The sequence below is a fragment of the Pogona vitticeps genome, chromosome 14 (assembly GCF_051106095.1).
Source record: "Pogona vitticeps strain Pit_001003342236 chromosome 14, PviZW2.1, whole genome shotgun sequence".
NCBI classification, from domain to species: domain Eukaryota; kingdom Metazoa; phylum Chordata; class Lepidosauria; order Squamata; family Agamidae; genus Pogona; species Pogona vitticeps.
This window is the reverse complement of record NC_135796.1, coordinates 8955891-8971622: the sequence shown is the minus strand read 5'-3', so window position 1 is coordinate 8971622 and position 15732 is coordinate 8955891. Positions and strand designations below refer to the sequence as shown.

The following is a 15732-nucleotide window of genomic DNA, read 5'->3' as shown; positions in this document are numbered from 1 at the left end:
GTTTCTGAAGGCAACTCTTTGGTCTCTAAACAGATTTTTCTTGTGATCCAGATTGTGTAGCTGGATTTGTGAGGGTAGTTGTCCCTCACAGGACGGAGTAGGAAGGCCAGCAATATGATTCAATCATCTCCACATACAGAAATCAAATTATGTTCTATTGTGTAAGCTCTTTTTAAAATCTCCTCTCCTCCTCCAAGGAGGTTCTTGTCACACTTCCCCATTAGATTGCACCACAGTGCAACGTGCTACCACTGCTGTCCCATCGAGCACAGTAATAATAGGCTTTGTCATCAAACTGGGAATTGGTGATGGTTAAATAGCCAATGTTGCCCGTCTGGGAACCAGTGAACCGATCTGGAATCCCTTCTCCCCTTGTGCTAGTGCTGTAGACCACAAAGCGAGGGCTCTGTCCAGGTTTTTGCTGATACCATGAAATACTGTATTTGGTGTCAGGCACAGTACAGGAGAGTTTAGCCGTTTGTCCCTGGGACACAGAATGCGAGGCAGGTTGAATCCATGTTGGCTGAGAACCAACACCTTGAAGAAAAAGGAAAACACAAACACAAGAACTTTGATATCCTGAGCTTTTGCAGAACTGTAAAGCATGATATCGCTCTGAAGAACACAGAGATCTTCTCTTCTTATCTAATGCAAGCTCACTCTGCAGACTTACCTGAGCAGTAGGTGAGAAATGCCAGCAATAGCAGAAGCCCAGTCATGGTGATGTCTCTAAACCAGCATTGACTTTCCGAAGGCAAAAGGCAACTGATTGGGATTGCTCCCCTTCTTTTCTTTAATCCTCTGGAGCTGAAGATCCCCCTCCATGCAAATGAATCTTCAGCTCAAAGCATCTGGCAAGAATGTCATCACTGTCTTAAGTATTATAGGCTGTTCTAGAAAAACCTGTGCTAGTAGATTTGCATACATGGGCTCTTCTTTAAATGTTTGCTTCCTTTTGTTGAAGTAGCAATGTGTGAAGCTCATGCTTTGATTAGGTTGAGCATGAAGCCTTAGCTAAAGACTGATGAGACACAAAAATAAAGGACATTTTCCAGTGGGATCCCATTAAGGCCTTTTGTAGTCTGGAAGTCTTATTTGAGGATTGGCCTACATTAACACTATCACAGGATCAACAGAAGGGAGACAATCAGAGAATCACACTGTTAATATTGAATTGCATCCAAGAGTTGAAACAGAAATGGCCAGTCGATCAAAGCAGCCAAAGAACTTTCTCGATTCCAGAATTAAAAATATGGACTATGGAAAGTGATGTGAACAAGCCTTAATCTGTTTCATCCACAGAAGTGAAGAGAGTCAAGCTTATTTCTGTCTGTGCAGGAGTCCCTCGGGTGGGCACAAACTAGCCACGGATGTTTATTTTCATGGGCAAAACCAGCGTAGAATCTCACCCCAGGACCTACGCAGGAAAAGGGTGGGTTTTGATTCATGATTTTGATGGGAATGACTGAAGAAGAGAAACAAACAGGCATGTATATATGTATATTACTTACAGTATGTAAATAAATAATAAGAACCACTAAACCCCACACCTCATGTTTTAATGGGTCATGATGGTTGTACATGGTGCTTTCTCATGGAGGAGATTGATCTCAGGGCAAGTGGCACATAACGACAAGAAGTTAAGAGTTTTCCCAGGTTGCACCAGATCTTCCTGGTCCTGCATAAAGTGCTTGCACGTGTGTTGCACTTCTGTGAGACTGACACACTCAAGAGCCGAGGATAAGGGGAGCAGGCTTGGGAGACACCTGTGGGGTGGGTGTGTTTGAGCACAACAGGAAACTAAGCACTAGCACCAGGACTTTGCAGCCTTCTTCCTGGACAAACCCTGGCGGAAGTGGAGGAGTGAGCCTTCCATTCTATTGTGTGTGCGTAGAAGTAAAGTCATGCAGAACGAGAGCCCCAGAAAAGGACAGTGACAGCTGCTGACGGCTGTATTTTGCCACCTGCCAGCCACCCCATCATGTCTTTTCCCCAGCTATGAGTTGCCATACTACTTCACTTCCCGGGTTTTATGTGCATTCTGGACTTGCTCACCTGAATTCCCTTTCTGCCTATTTCCAGCATCCGATAGCCCAGAAACTCTTCTAATCCCTCTCCCAACCTTTGGCTGCCCCACCTCTGGAGGATCACAAGGCCCCTCCCTTTATCTCAAATTTGGGCTCCACGCAAGGAGCTGCTGCTGGCCAAAGAACTATAGCGCTGAAGAGTTCCACAGATCCCTCTGAGGCAGATGCTTCCAGCCGAACAAATGCCTGTACGTTTCCCGTACGAACTTGCCTGTACATTTCCCGTACGAACCTCCCAGTGCCAATATAGAAGGGCTCATCAATGCAAACGTTGCACTCAGAAGTAAAAACAGCCGCCCTGGCTCTGTGGAAACAGAAAACAGGCTCTTTTGCATCCATTATGATGTCCCACCTGTCTCAATTCTCATGTGGCCCCTGCTTGTTTCACCAAACTAAGAGCTCACGCTACATGCCCCTCAGCTCCCACCAGTTGATTACATCAACATTACCTATTATTAATGATAGATGTCCAGGCCATATGTCATTTAAAAAGAACCCAATAGAAATTGTTTATTGTTACATATGTTGATTGAATAAGCAATGTTGTTAACTCTTAACAAACATTCTCCTTTATTCCTCTCAACCACCACTCTCCCACCCAAACTCCAAAACTCTTCCTAAACTTACATTAATACGAATTACATTACATTACTTTTACATTATAGGGACGTGGTGGCGCTGCAGGTTAAACCGCAGAAGCCTCTGTGCTGCAAGGTCAGAAGACCAGCAGTCGTAAGATCGAATCCACGCGACGGAGTGAGCCCCCCTCGCTTGTCCCAGCTCCTGCCAACCTAGCGGTTCAAAAGCATGCAATATGTTTTCTTTTTATTGCTGGCTTTGCTTTCTCAACTGTGGGAAGGGAAGGCAGCCTCCCCAATTTCTCCTTATGGCTGCCCTCTTTGAAAACTCCTTGCTCTTGCCTTCACCCTTACCCATTAACCCACCCACAGGTATTTTTGTCACAAAGCTCTCCATATGAGGGGGACCACTTTCCCGGGTCACCTCCAAATTATCAGGCAACTTCCTTTAAAGTGCTATCTCAACCACTTGGTTTATTTCAGATTTTTTGAGATTCTCATCATCTGGTTCTCTCCCATAAATCTCTGGTTTCTTAGGTAGTGGTTTGTTTTGCAGGATTCTCAGTGCTTTTGCAGCTGCATGTGGAGCCTTCTTAATACTACAGTGGTGCCTCGCTTGACGACGTTAATTTGTTCCAGCGAAATCGCTGTAGAGCGAAAACATCATCAAACGAAATTTTTAAAAACCCATTGAAATGCATTAAAACCGGTTAATGCGTTCCAATGGGCGAAATACCTAATTGTCCAGCAAAGATCCTCCATACGGAGATCATTTTCAGGTGCCTGTTTTGCGAAAACTGCCTCCTAAAAACAGCGGGGAGCCATTTTGAGCAGCCGGCTGCCATTTTGAAAACCCAACAATCAGCTGTTGCGATCGTCGTAATGCAAAGAATCGGTTCCCGAAGCAGGGAACGGATCGTCGCAAAGTGAAAGACCCCACTAAAACATTATTTTGAAGCGGATACTGAGTAATCGTTAAGTGGGGCACAACTGTAGTCCCTTCAGCTTTCCAGTGCTGTTGTAACAAATCTACAGGTCCTGACCATACTTACTGCAATTTATTCTCCTTTATGGGCGTCAGCATCACTACATCATCCTCGGGCCAGAATGTTCTTTCCCGGGCCTTTTATCACTTCAGCTTTCCTTCTTTACTTGAGCACCCTTTTAAGATTTGCTCTGCTATTTCTTTTTATTATTATTATTTTCTTTTTATTATTATTATAATTTATAAAATCCATCCATGCTTATTTAATATCGTGTCACCTGGATTCAGCTTATAATTATTTGTTAATACAACTACAATACATATTAAGCTCTTAATCTATGCAACACATTTCTAACCATTGATAAAACAAGTTCCATGTTTGATAATATTCTGCATCTTCCTTTCCTTTGATTTTCAGTGTCAGTCTATCCATTTCAGCGCAGTCCAATATCTTTCAAATTATTTCTTGATCTGTAGGTGTTTCTTCATTTTTCCAGTATTGTGCAAATATAATCCTTGCGGCTGTTAAAATATGCAGTATTAAATATACATTTTGTTTATCAGCACTTTCTGGTATTATACCTAATAGAAAGAGTTCTGGCTTAAAATCTACATTTTAAAAATTATTTTAACAAGCCATATACTGTATGTATTTTTTCCAAAAAAAAAAATTGTTTTATCACAGGTCCACCAAAGGTTAGAGGGATTGAAACTCAGCTTAGCTGCAGAGGCACTGAACCCACGCACCACAAAAAGAGGAAAAGAAAAGTACTTGTAATAGGAGTCTCCCTACTATGTGGGATGGAAACTAAAATATGCTGGGACGATCCATGGACCTGCCAGGTATGCTGTCTCCCTGGAGCACAGACTAGGATTGTGACAGAAGGATTGACATCACTCATAAAACCCATGGATACATATCCATTCCTTGTCATCTATGTGGGAACAAACAACACATCCAAGAGCAGCTTTGAAGAGATCACATCAGACTCAAAGATCTGGGAATGAAACTTGAGGACTTTGGAGCCCAAACATTTTTCTCATTCATCCTACCAGTACTGGGAAGAGGAATAGAAAGGGAAAAGACAATACTCCTGGTGGATGACTGGCTACGAAGGTGGTGTCGATGTGAGAGGTTTGGTTTCTGGGACCATGGACTAAGCTTCCTGGAAGATGGACTGCTAGCAAGACATGGTTTGCACCTCACAAGGACTGGGAAGAATATGTTTGGCCACAGCATGAAGAACTTCATCAGGTGGGCTATAAACTGAATTAGAAGGGGGAGGGAGACACAAACACAGAGATAAAGATAGATGAAGCCTTACACACAATGAGAGGAATGGACTAAACATTTCTAATGAGGGTCAATAATAACATTAACATTAATAATAATAATATTCATAAAAATGTACAAAGAAAAGCAGGCCTCAAATCACACAACCTCCGGTGTCTGTGTACAAATGCCAGGAGTATGGGAAACAAACAAGAAGAACTAGAAATCTTAGTTCAGGAGGGTAAATATGAATTGATAGGAAACTTGGTCTGATGACTCCCATGACCTGAATACAGCAATTGAAGAATATAAATTGTTCAAAAGGACCAAAAAGAATAGAAGGGGAGGTGGAGTTGAAGTATATGTAAAAAATAATACGTTCCTACATAGAAAGACAAAAGGAGGTTGGCTGTCCCATTGTGAGCATCTGGATCAAAGTACGTGGGACAAAAAAACAAAAGGAACATGGTAGCTGGAGTCTACTACGAGCTGCCCAATCAAAAAGAGGAAGCAGATGAAACTTGAAAAACAAATTGCAAGGATTTCCAAGAGACACAATGTAGTAGTGATGGGAGATTTCTATTATCCTGGTATTTGTTTGGAGGCAAATTTTGCCAAGTATGGTTCCCCCAAGAAATTCCTGCTTTGTTTGGCTGATAATTTTCTCCTACAAAAAGTGGAGAAACTAGAGGATGTTATCCTTGACTTGATTCTAACCAACAGAGACAACTTGGTGGAGGATGTGGCACTAAGGGGAACTCTGAGCGAGAGTGGCTATGTTCTACTGGAAGTCTTTATTTCAAAGGAAGTCAAAGCAGAGTGTAGCCACACATACATTGCCACACGTACACTGCCAACAGTGATGTATAAATGAGGGCTTATTAACACTGTTGCTCATGTACAGAATGTATACAAGGACCCTTATAGTGGATATTTGCACATTTCAGTAGTAAATGTCTTGGGTAAATGATCTATTTCATTCCCCCACAAACCCCTCATCCCATAGACTTTTTTCATTGATTTCTTGTTTGCCCTTTGACCTTCAGAGTCCCATCTAAGAGGCCTGTTTCCTCCATCCTAAGCTATAACAACTTCATGAGAAATGAGGAAAGAAGGAACATTATAAGGCAGAAGTCAGAGGTGCAGCAATGTCTGCTGAGATGTTGCTTCACTGCTCTAGGGAGGAAGCAGGAAGGTTTCTGTCTCAGTTCCCCATCAGAATAAACCACTGTGAGATATATTGCTTGTACCCCCCCAGGCAGCACAGTGATAATTGGCCTCATCTTCAGCCTGGGCATTAGTGATGGTTAAAAAGCCTGTGTTCCCAGATTCAGAAGCCGTGAACCGATCGGGGATCCCTTCTCCTCTGTTGCTGCAGCCATCACAGTGCACAAAGCGAGGGGGCTGTCCAGGTTTCTGTTGATACCAGCTGAAGGTAAGCCAATTACCATCACTACTTCCAGTGCAGGAGAGTTTCACTGTTTGTCCCAGAGACACCGATGCGGAGGCCGGCTGTGTCACTGTTGCCTCAGAACGGATACCTTGGGAAGAAGAGAAAGCAAAAAAATATGATGAGTCTGGTGCATTTTCTGTGCTCTCAAATATCTGAAAAGCATTATTTACAGATGGCAAATACATAACGCAAACAGATAGGTACAGCATGAAGTTCATTTTACATGACCTTACCTGAGCAGTAGCTGAGAAGGGCAAGGAGAAACAGAGCCTGGCCCATGGTGAGCTCTATAGAGATGCTTGATTTTGATTCAGGAAGACAACTAGGTGATGTCCTTGCCTCCTTTCTTTAATGCTCAAGGACCACAGAACAGCCCTTTCATGCAAATTTCTTCTGTGCTCACTGGCCTAGCAAGAGCACATCTATCTGATTAGATTTGTTATTGTCACACAAGGGAGCACTCAGGAAGGTAAGTAAAGCAGTGAGAAGGTTCATCACATTGACCACAAAAATGTAGGATATAGTAGATTAAATGGAAAGGTGAAGGACAAGGAAGAAAATCCACTAATCAAGTTGATGCCTGATAAATTTTTAGGAAGGAAGGTGTTAATAGTGTATGTTCCAAGCACGAGACAGGCAAGCACTCAAGCTGGTTTGCATCTTCATCTATGCAAGCCAGGTTTTTCAATAAAAGGAATAAAGCTGGACCCAAATAATAATACAGTGGACCCTTGACTTACAGACGGCTTGACTTACAGACTTTTCGAGTTACAGACTTCTCTGGCCGCAAAATTTAGGTTTGACTTGCAGCCGGAGAATCAACCTACAGAGCAGAAAAAAACCAAAATGGAACAAAAACAGCCTGTTACGGGATTAATCGGTTTTCAATGCACTGTAGGTCAATGGAGACTTGACTTACAGACTTTTTGACTTGAGAACCGCCTTCCAATACGGATTAAGTTCTCAAGTCAAGACCCCACTGTAAATCAAAATACCTTTGGTAGGAATAATAAAATTCTTCACTCTCTTCCTCTACCTGATTTGAGGATTCACCAACTTTTCCAGAACTTAGGGAAAAGGTTAAGGGGATGAGGATGAGCACTCTTGGGTGCATACTTAGCACTGAATAGGTTTGATTTATGTGCATGAAAGAGAAAAAGGTACACACGCACAACCCAAAGCGTTCTACGAATGCTGTGAGTCGTGTGCTGCCCTGCTTCACTCGACAGGTGCCGATGTCAACGGCAGGTTCTCCACAGACATGGGTGGAGGTTTTGGCTGTTTGGAGCCATTGTCTGCTTATTCTTGCTTAACTCCTATCCTGCATGTGTGTGGAGAGAGGAGAGAACTTCTGGGAGGTGAGGGCAACTCAGACACCTCGTCACAGAGCGGGGAGGGAAGAGGTGTTTCAGTATCTAAAACACACACAGGGTCACAGATTCCTACTCAGAAAAAGGCAAATGGAAGATTCCAGGAAACTGTTCAAATTAATCGTCTCAGCCTTTAAGAGATTCAGAATGAAGTTAGTCTGTAGCACTCCCAAACTTTTCACCACATGCTGTACAGTCTTGTAAGTACATAACGCACAGCTGAGTTTAAAAGCAGAGTGAAGAACAAACTGCATCAGATGAGAGACTGTATCATGTCGATGAACTCATATTCAGCCCCAGCCCCGTGGATGGAAAGTGGTGGTGAAATTACTGCCTCAGCATGGAAGTTAGAACGTCACTGCAGAAAGTCCAGCTCTCCTCCTCCCCCTCCCCATCACACCACCTTAGCGTTTTGTTTTAATTTGGCCACGGCACATATTTCCAGGCCTTCTGGGCCTGTTCACATGGCTAACAGTTCAATAGGTACATTTCTTGCTGTTTGTACCAATTCTGTTGGTTACATTTATTTATTTATTTATTGTCATTGTAAGTATATACACAGTACTGTATACCCATACAATGAAATTCACAGACATTCAGAGACCAGACACATGCACACACATAAAATTCACATGTGCTGCCTTCTACAAATCTATTCATTTCCCATTTTGTTTCTGGGTCCCTGATGTCCTAAGATTTTCTTTTTTAAAACAAATCCTGATATATCACTATTTCCTGCCACTTACAACTGTTAACTGATGCACAACCTGGTGGCATATTTATTTTTATTTATTTATTTAATTTATATGCCACCCACTCTACCCAAAGGTCTCTGGGCAGCTTATGTCACCAGCAGCCCTTTCTTCTTTAATTTTTTAAAATTTTCAGTTCCTAATTCCTTTTTCCACTTTCCATTTTTCTTTCCAAACAGATATTGCAGGTAGCCCACAATTGAACCACAAAGCACGTTCATGTTTCAGAGAGGTGGCAGAGATGGCTTTCCTCTGTCTCTGATACCACATTTCAAAGCAATCCCTTCCTTAAAACCTGAAAACCAGTCACTAAAGACAGCAAGCTAATCTGCATAACCCTTCAGGTGAGCAAAACTCCTGCTTTGAGCCTGAGTTGCTCACATTGGTTCAGGACGTCCTCCTTCTGCTCAGAGGCTCTTCCTTTGTTTTTTAACAGAGAGTCTTGTAGTAGTTTTAAGAAAACTCTGCTGCCTCCTTCAGGTCCCCCTGTCAAAACCATGAGTGTCTTTTGTCACCAATGAAGATTAGGAAAAGCAGCTCCCAGGCTATCCTTGGAATGCACACTCTTTGAGAGGCAGACGCTTCTGAATAGTTGTGATAACCTGGTGAATGATCAGGAAAGACTTAGAGAAGGACACACCTTTACTGAACCATTTCCTGCTTCACGACAAGCCACGGATGAAAGCCTTTAGGGACCTTTTAAGGCTCTCCGTTGCTTGAAATCATGAGCCACACTGACCCCTACAGGCCAAAAGCAGAAAAGCTGCCACCACACAAGTTTTACAACAACATATTTCGCATAAAATGTAATGCAAGAAAATTGAATATATAAACATTGCGGTGCTTATTGTCTGGAATAGGAAAGTTTTCAGACTAGTACCAAGTGTTCCACTCTGGAAATGACAAACTCAGAAGAAATGGAGTGGCTCAAATACTGAGGAAAGATGTAGTATAAGCAATTAGGGGTGATAATGCAAGAGGACTGAACAATATCAATTAAAGAGGGAAAACCTATCAATATTACCCTCAAGTCTTTGCTCCAACTACCAATGCTGAGGAAAATGAAAGTGAAAGCTTTTACACAAGCATCCAAAAGAAAACTGATCGCACACACCAAACCAAGACATGGTTATAATCATGACATGCTTAGAATGCAAACGTAGGGACCCAATTTGACCTAGAGGACAGAAATGAAGCAGGAAAACAACTCATAGAGTTCTCTGAAGCCAACAATCTCTTCATTGAAAATATGCTTCAAGCAACTGAACAGACGTGTTACAGTTTTAAAATATTGAGTTTATGGGATGCAGAGGTGTTGCCCTTGATATGAAAAGTTATCTTAAAATGTGCCTCAGAGAGATGCATTAAGAGTGAAACTACATTTGGAAAAGTAACTCTGTGAAGAAAGTTTATTTTACAAAACCAAAACACCATATGAAACTAAAACACCTAAGTTTTGGAACATTATAACTGATAAGATAACATGGTAGAAGGAGCTCATTCAGTTCGTTCCAGTTTTCAAGCAAAACAACAACAACAACTGAGCACTTAACTTTATGTGAAACAGAGACAAGAGAAAAAATGGAGATGCATTTTAAATTGCCGCTTGCATTGTGTTTTACATATAATGTTAATTAACAAAGAGGTATCACAAAACAGATGTAGAAATCTGTGTTAAATAGGAGTAACAGTATATTATACAATAGAAGCTTTTACATAATAGTGTAAGTGATTTTAAGCAGATTGTTTAATGATAAGCTAGTAGAGAAGAAGAAACAAATATGTCATTTGTTTGACAAGGCTTTGGCCTCATAATAAATAATTCCCTAATTCAGTGTGGTAACAATAAAGAATGTGAAATCATATAATATTCTGTAGTATTTATGAATGAAAAGAAATTGGTATTGTATTGAACCGTCCCCATTGTATTGTCAGTGAATTATGACATTCTAACAAGCACTAGCTTCATTGATTCGCAGATGTTAGGGTTCGTCCAAATTGAAGAACCAGAGCTTTTCCAAACCAAGAGGGCTGGAGCTGCAGAGGAAGAGGAGAGGTGGCAGCAGTAGGAAAATGACAGGAGACAATGGGGGGGAGTGTAAGGGGGTAGGAGGCAGCCTGTGAGGGTGAAGAGGCAGTTGGGTTGTTGTGCTTTTTTAGGCAGTCTCTGGGTTGTCTAAAATAAAAAGCTGCACAGCTGTGTTTTCAGGGGGAGTGAAAACCCCATCCAGTACAGGCTGCATCTCTATTCCTTGATCTGCCTTTCAATTGAGCAGAAGCACCTCTGCCTTGTCTGGGTTAAGTTTCAGTTTGTTCATCCTCATCCAGTCCATTACTAATACCAAACACTGATTTAGAGCCAAAACAGCTTCCTCGGATTTAGGTGGCAACGAGAAGCAGAGTTGAATGCCATCAGCATTCATCAAACCACAAAACTCTGGACAATTTCTCACAGCAATTTAATGTAGAAGAACCTTTATAGAATTATTGGAACAAAGGAAAGTTTTATAATGAGATACCCAGATGAGTTTGGAAAAGCTTCTTACTGATTACCTGATTTCATTCTGGGATTAACCCTTTACTGGGATAATGTCAGCTATGATGAATCATAGAATCTGTTCTTTGCCTGTAAGATCTCTAAATCTCTGTAGGACTCTTGGGGGAGTCAGTTATCCTTATGAGGTTCTGACAGATGGCTGTACACATTGACATCACAAGAATGGTCAGTAAAGAAACCAAATAGACTACAGTATTTAATTGGAAGCAAGAGATGGTGAAGCTGTACTCTGACAGACACAAATGGACCATAATCAGATGGAGATAATGATGAAATGTTAATATCCAACGTTAAAGCTGAAAAAGAACACTAATAAAATGTAGTGCCAGAACAGAATTCAAACAACATTCCTGATTAATTTAAAGCCAACAAAATGAACAGATTTGGATGAGAACTGTGGATTGAAATCAGTGATCTAATTAGGGACTGTAGCATTCTCTATTTATTTGATCTATGGTCTATATGATATAATAAAATGGTTTATGAATATTAATGTTGCAGAGAGGCAGAGCCGAGACAGATGCTATAAGAGGCAGAGCCTGAGTCAATATTTCAGTCAGAGTGTGAGGATTAAGGAAGTTTAAGAGATTGAGTCAGTGAGAGTAGAGTCAAGGTGTGTAATAGAATGTGTAGTTTGGGAAATTTAGATGTGATTAACTACTGAAGATATGTATGAATCTCTGTAATCAATAAACCAACATTTCATTTAAAAGGACCTGAGGTGTGGACCTGAATCTTTCTGAAGTAATGGTGATTTAGAGATCACCTGGTGGCAGCAAGTGTAAAAGGAGAGAGAGTGTTTGCCTTCATGTGCTCTGGGGCTTGAAGGTCAAACAAGGGGCACGAGGGCGGACGTCACAGGGACGAACACCAAAAGACAATTCCTGTGGTAAAAAGAAAAGAAAAACCTAGATGGATGATGAAAAAAATACTTAAAATGATAAGGGACAGATGAGAAGCAAAGATAAAATTGACAGAAAAAGGGTCAGAATACTGATAAGCATGTGAATACACAAAGCCAGCAGAAGGGAGCACAAAGCCAAGCCACAGAGCCAGTGTTTGTCCGAAGACAGTTTACGTGGTCACGTGGCCAGCACGACTAGACATGGAACGCCGTTACCTTCCCATCGAGGTGGTACCTATTTATCTACTTGCATTTTTACATGTTTTCAAACTGCTAGGTTGGCAGGAACTGGGACAAAGCAAGGGGAGCTCACTCCATCACATGGATTCGATCTTACGACTGCTGGTCATCTGACCTTGCAGCACAGAGGCTTCTGCAGTTTAACCCGCAGCACCACCACATCCCTATGCACTGCCTTACCTAAGCAGTAACTGAGAAGGGCAATGAAGAAATACAGCCCAGGACATGGTAATCTCAGTGAAGGTCAGGAAAACTAGATCGGCCCTTCCCCTCCTTTCTTATATCCTCCAGGATGCTCCATGAAATTGTTTTCTCTGCTCTTCAGCCATCCATGAACCTATATTTCTAAACATTTTTGCTATCGTCATGCCAGCAAACATAGGATAAGCTTGCATTAACATGGTAGGTAAAGCACTAGAACTATCCATCTGTTTGGCCAAGAAACAGATGTAAGGGATATGGTAGATAACAGTGGTGAACAATCTGAAGGAAAGGGATTCTGAAGCAGGGGACCTGACAAACAGGATGTCAACCTTGGGAGTTCAAGGGAGCCAAGAACTTCATGTTTGTGGACATCTTACACTAAGGTTTTGCTGTGTTTTAGCCAGTGACAAACCTAGATTTTGGGGGCCTTGAAGCTTCAACTGTTATGGGGGGGGCTTCATAAGTCTGGGTAATCACTGCTATCTTCTTCAATAGGGTTACACTCTATTATTAATATTAATTTTAAAAACTTATACAGTAGACCCAAAACATTTATGTAACATGGATTAAGGCGCTTCTGGGGGCCCTCCAAGATTTGGGGCCCTGAGGTTTAAGCTTCATTTGTTTCATGAATATCACCCTAGGTTTATCTTCAAGGTAAAAGGTAAAGGCTCCCCTCGACAATTTGTCCAGTTGTGTGCAACTCTAGGGGGCGGTGCTGATCCCCGTCTCCAAGCCGTAGTGCCAGCGCTTGTCTGAAGACAGTTTCTGTTGTCACGTGGCCAGCGCAACTAGGAAACACCATTTCCCACCAAGGTGGTACCTATTTATCTACTCGCATTTGCATGCTTTCGAACTGCTAGGTTGGTGAGGAGCTGGGACAAAGCGACAGGAGCCTATTCTGTTGCATGGATTCGATCTTACAACGGCTGGTCTTCTGACCTTGCAGCACAGAGGCTTCTGCAGTTTAACCTGCAGCGCCACCACGTCCCTCCGGTTTATCTTCAAACCAGAGTGCAAATGCCAGGTTTCCATGCTCTGAGCTGTACAGGTAGGGTGACTGGAACTGGGCAGAAGGCCGCGTAGCTTTGAAATGGAAACTAGATATATAGCAATTACAACCTGCCCTCGACCTCTCTTTGTTCTGGAACATGAAAGGAAACCTGAGCAGGCTGCGTATTTGTGTGAGTGTGTGTTCCTATTTCTAGGTGGTATGGAGGAAATTTAATGCTTAGCCTGTAACCATATGCCCACTTACCTGGGAGGAAGCATCACTGAATGCAGGGGCATGTTGTATCTGAGTGAAACGTAGAAGTCAGGCACTGAGGTTTTGGGGACCAGAAGCTCAAGGAAACATTTGAAATATTGTCAACTTTTCGGAAAATAAAAACGCATTTGCTTGATTCTGAAAGGATAACTGCTGATTCCAGGCAGACCTTACAGGCAGCAGGAGAGGACTGAGGAGATGAGGTGGCAGAGCCTGAGATGATTCTCTCACCTCACCACCCACCTCATTTCCTTGGTAACTGGAACATGCAAATGGTTGCCAAAGAGGAAATATTCACTATGACAGAAAGCTGTCATTTTGCAATGAAGAAGTGGGCCCATGAAGCTGGAGACAATTTGGGGCCAACAATAAATCTAAATACTTTTAGAACTTTGCCCTCCTGTCAAAATTAGAAACCCAAAATTAAGAGGGAATGAAGTGCTTCAAGCTTTAAACCTTCTTCTCTCTTGAGAGGAAGCTTGAAGGGTTTTGTCTCACTTCCCCATCAGGCTGTAACACTGTGGAACGTGCTAGCAGTGTTGGACCAGACATAGCAGTAATAAACGGCTTCGTCTCCAGTCTCAGCACTGGTGATGGTTAGAGAGCCGGTGTTCCCTGAAGCAGAGGCGGTGAACCGGGCAGGGATCCCTGGTCCTCTGCTGCTGCAGCCATTGCAGTGGACAAAGCGAGGGGTCTGTCCAGCTTTCTGTTGAAGCCAGTAAACAGTGCTACCCCAGTTGCCACTGCCTTTCAAGCAGGAAAGGGTCGTTGTTTGTCCAGGAGACACAGACTGGGAGGCAGGTTGAGTCAGTGACGGCTGTGAATTGGCACCTTTCCAAAAAAAAGGGGGGGGGGATGAAGATTACATGCGATGCTCTGAACTTGAATATCAGCAAATTATGTTCCTGTAATCATTACACATTACAGTTATTTTCTTTTTAAAAACATTAAGTTTGCATGAAGTTACCTCTTCACTTCCTTACCTGCACAGAGACTGAGAAGTGTACAGAAAAGTAGAACCTTGGCCATACTGATTAACGAAAAGGATTTCTCAGTTTCTGAAGTAAAGTGAACCCTGCTTGGCATCTTCTTTGGCTCTTTATTTAAAATGTACATCACTGGACAATGGCTCCTTTATGCAAATATATTGTGTGGTCATTGGTTACCTGGAATCTTCATGTCTCTTGGAGGAAGCGTTGACATCACAGTGAAAGCAAATGATTTCCATACAAGATAGGGTGGTGTTTTGTTTTGGCTTCTGAGTTATTGAGATCAGTCGTCCTCATTCAGGAAGCTGATGGCTGTGGTGGGAGAAATCAGCACCCACAGAAAGGAGGGAAATGGGGATGAGGGACCACAGCTGGGGTTTAAAGTTGAAGCTCTTCTTTCAGACAGTCAAATCCTTACTGTTCCCAGTTGAGAAAGGTTGCTCACAGGTCATGTTAAAGGCATTTCTTTAGCTGAAATATTCAAGAGCCACAAATAGGCAGAGCTGAAAATCATATGACATAAATTATGTTACTTGTGATCTTCTATGGAGTGAGAGAGCAGGAGTGATTTACCTTATACAGTCATGCCCCGCTTGACGATTACCCTGTTTAATGATGAATCCACTTCACGATGATGTTTTTGTGATCGCAAAAGTGATTGCAAAACGATGTTTGAATGGGGTTTTTCGCTTAGTGATGATCGGTTCCCTTCTTCGGGAACCGATTTTTCGCTAAATGATGTTTTTTCAAAAGCTGATTGGCAGTTTTCAAAATGGCCGCCGGCTCTCAAAATGGCCCCCCGCTGTTTTTAGGAGGCATTTTTCGCAAGACAGGCACCAGAAAATGGTATTTCGCCCATTAGAATGCATTAGCCGTTTCTAATGCATTCTAATAGGCTTTTTCATTTCGCTTGATGAGGATTTCATTTAACAGCGATTTCAACAGCACAGATTACCCTTGTCAAGCAAGGCACCACTGTATATGCATAAAACAGACATGTCCATATGTGTGTTTCAGAGCAAAATCTTCAATTCTTCAAAAAAAAAAACCCCACAAAACCACTGCTGTGTGAA

The 15732-nt window shown here is 42.2% G+C and overlaps 1 protein-coding gene and 1 long non-coding RNA gene across 2 annotated transcripts in view; both read right to left on the bottom strand.

Annotated features, from left to right (window-relative positions):
* LOC140702678 (Ig lambda-1 chain V regions MOPC 104E/RPC20/J558/S104) overlaps positions 1 to 15732 on the bottom strand; it is a 255235-nt gene that overhangs the window by 189956 nt on the left and 49547 nt on the right. The gene's annotated exons all lie outside the window — the stretch shown is intronic.
* LOC144584762 (uncharacterized) lies at positions 3848 to 14794 on the bottom strand. The gene is made up of 3 exons (XR_013539188.1): positions 14654 to 14794; positions 6610 to 14501; positions 3848 to 6464 (listed from the first exon to the last, which is right to left on the bottom strand). It is a non-coding gene; the product is annotated as an uncharacterized LOC144584762 (long non-coding RNA).